We start from the raw sequence: 3,278 nt of genomic DNA, 5'->3' as shown, positions 1-3,278 counted from the left end.
TGAATGCAAAAAACGAAACTTCAAAAGACCAAATTCCAAGGTCGAACTATCATACACTAAAACACTGAAATTACATCTCATAAGGAACCGCAATCAAGGCAATGAGAGAACGCCAATAGCAATCAAGAGTAGGCTATGGTTTCTCTCAAGAAAACTATCATTTCTTGTCACATCTCGAAGCATACAAGGTAGTAATTCAATGGAAAAAAACAAAAAACTTCAAAAGACCAAACATGAAACTTTATTTTCTTATCGAATAACACCGCCATTAATTCCCATCACAAACATGGAACACCACCACCAAATCCCTAAACTATACATTTAAAAAAAACACACACACTTGGGAAGCTATTAGGGCCCATGGCTTGGACACGGACAGAAATCAAGCAGACAAACACACAAGACTGCCAACTTCAAGAGACAGCCTTCAACTGCATATAGAATTATAGATGCAGCACTCAGAAACCACCACGCAGACGCAGGACAAGGTGAAGGGTGGACTCTTTCTGGATGTTATAATCTGCCAAAGTCCTTCCATCTTCCAACTGTTTACCAGCAAGATCAATCTCTGCTGGTCAGGTGGGATCCCCTCATTGTCCTGGATCTTAGCCTTGACGTTATCAATCGTATCTGAGCTCTCCACCTCCAAAGTGATGGTCTTTCCAGTCAGAGTCTTAACAAAAACTTGCAGTCCCCCCCTTAACCTGAGAACCAAATGGAGCGTTGATTCCTTCTGGATGTTGTAATCTGCAAGCGTGCGGCCATCCTCAAGTTGCTTACCAGCAAAGATCAACCTTTGCTGGTCTGGTGGGATGCCCTCCTTGTCCTGAATTTTTGCCTTCACATTATCTATAGTATCTGAACTCTCCACCTCAAGAGTTATGGTCTTCCTTGTCAACGTCTTGACAAAAATCTGCATTCCACCTCTCAATCTCAGCACTAAATGAAGAGTTGACTCTATCTGAATATTATAGTCAGCAAGAGTCCTTCCATCTTCAAGCTGCTTGCCAGCAAAGATCAGCCTCTGCTGATCTGGAGGGATTCCCTCCTTATCCTGGATCTTAGCTTTCACGTTGTCGATTGTATCTGAGCTCTCAACCTCCAAAGTGATAGTCTTTCCGGTGAGGGTCTTCACGAAAATTTGCATCCCTCCCCTCAGCCTAAGCACCAAGTGAAGGGTCGACTCCTTCTGAATGTTATAATCAGCAAGGGTGCGGCCATCTTCAAGTTGTTTTCCAGCAAAAATCAACCTCTGCTGGTCTGGGGGAATACCCTCTTTGTCCTGAATCTTAGCCTTGACATTATCAATTGTATCAGAGCTTTCAACTTCGAGGGTAATTGTTTTTCCGGTAAGGGTCTTTACAAAGATCTGCATGTCTCCCCTCAACCGCAGAACCAAGTGAAGGGTGGATTCCTTCTGAATGTTGTAGTCGGCAAGGGTGCGTCCATCCTCCAGCTGTTTTCCAGCAAATATCAGCCTTTGCTGGTCCGGAGGGATGCCCTCCTTGTCCTGAATCTTGGCTTTCACATTATCAATTGTGTCAGAGCTTTCAACTTCAAGAGTGATGGTCTTCCCGGTGAGGGTTTTCACGAAGATTTGCATCTGTCAGGAATAAAAAAAGCACAAATCCAAACCTAATCAGATCTGATTATGAGATATTCTTCAACCAACAAATGCATAAAAAAGAAATCACTTGAAGAACCACATTTCATAATTAACTAGGGGGTCATATAATAGGTATTATGGGTTCACTCAAATACCCCAACCCTACATCTGCATAACAACTACAACATCAAAGAGTTAATTCTTCACATAAGAAGCGGTTTCAATCAAATTCCTGAACCCTAATAAACAAGGGAAAAGAAAAATCGACCAATTCCACCCTATCCTTTCTATAGGCCAAAAAAAAGGCTTACAGCTTAATTTACTAATAATCAACAAAAACTCACAGCAAAATAAACAAATCAGACAAAACCAAAAGATTAAAAGGGGAAAATTTTCTCGTTCAACCAGAGTAATCAAATCAAATCAAATCAGAACAGATCCGTTAAATACAACGAAAGTTTAATTTAAATTCCAACTCCAGCCGCAACCTTAATTCACCATCCATCTAAAAGTCATGCATCATATACATAATCAACAAAAATTCACATAACCGAGAAGCAAGCAAGACAATCGATGAAAAAGCAAATACCTTGCGAGAGGAAACAGAAGGAAGGCGGCTTTCGATGGAAGATTTGATGAGTTTTAGAGGAAGAGATGTAGGTTATAATGAAGATGTGAATGATAAAGCAAAAGGATTATCCGGGGTTATTTATAGGAGCGATGACCGACTCCAGACGCAACAGGTTCCTGTGAGGAGTTGGGTCAGTCATGACGCCTGCGTGCCAATTTGTTAGTTGCCTGCCTTACCCTTACCCAGCCCACGCGGTTAAGGCAACTGGTCTGCTCCACTTTTTCCACCTCTTTTCTTTAGTCCTTTTCTTGAACGAGTGGGACTCTTGCCCCATTTGTCAAGTGAATTTTGTCAGATATTTATCTAAAATTTTATTATAATATATTATAGAAGTTATAAAAATTTTTTTTGAAATACGTAAATATTTAAATATTTTAAAATGTATAATTTAAAAATTTTTTAAAATTACTGTAGATAAAATTATTAAAAAAATTTATAGCAAATAAATTTGATTAAAAACCTGCTTGCCAAATAAGGACGTTGTCTTGAGGTTTACTCCGGGTTTAGGTTTGTAAAGTCACAAAAGTCTTACGAAAGGCTTTGACAAAAAAAAATAATAATAATAAGGACGTTGTCTTGTTTCCAACCTTTCTAGTATAATAATCCTTTTTCTTATTTGTTTATTTTGTTAGGAAAGGCAACTGGTCCTTTCTTTTTTTTCCTCCAACTTGTTCTTTTCTTGAGTGAGCGGGGATGCTTATTATAAGGCAATTGGTCCTTTCTTTTTTTTTTTCCTCTAACTTGTTCTTTTCTTGAGTGAGTGAGGATGCTTATTATAAAATTTTCCTAACAAAATAAACAAATACAAGAAAAAGAATTATTATACTAGAAAAGTTAGGAAACAAGAGCCCAACGTGCTCAAGAAAAGGACAAGTTAGAGGAAAAAAAAGGGTTAATTCCACTTTGTCCCCTCAAACTTTTGATGATAACCCACTTAAGTCCCTAAACTTGAAAGTGGGACACTTAAATCCCTAAACTTTTAATTTACTCCCAGTTAAGGAAAATTGTTGACAGAATCCTGAATGTCGTTGATGGTCAAAG

The 3,278-nt window shown here is 38.7% G+C and overlaps 1 pseudogene; it reads right to left on the bottom strand.

Annotated features, from left to right (window-relative positions):
• Window positions 1–450: 450 nt before the first annotated feature.
• Window positions 451–2,297, bottom strand: LOC113773316 (annotated as a pseudogene).
• Window positions 2,298–3,278: the final 981 nt, after the last annotated feature.

The sequence above is a fragment of the Coffea eugenioides genome, chromosome 6 (assembly GCF_003713205.1).
Source record: "Coffea eugenioides isolate CCC68of chromosome 6, Ceug_1.0, whole genome shotgun sequence".
Taxonomy (NCBI): Eukaryota; Viridiplantae; Streptophyta; class Magnoliopsida; order Gentianales; family Rubiaceae; genus Coffea; species Coffea eugenioides.
Note: the sequence above shows the minus strand (reverse complement) of the source record. Positions and strands in the feature narration are given on the sequence as shown.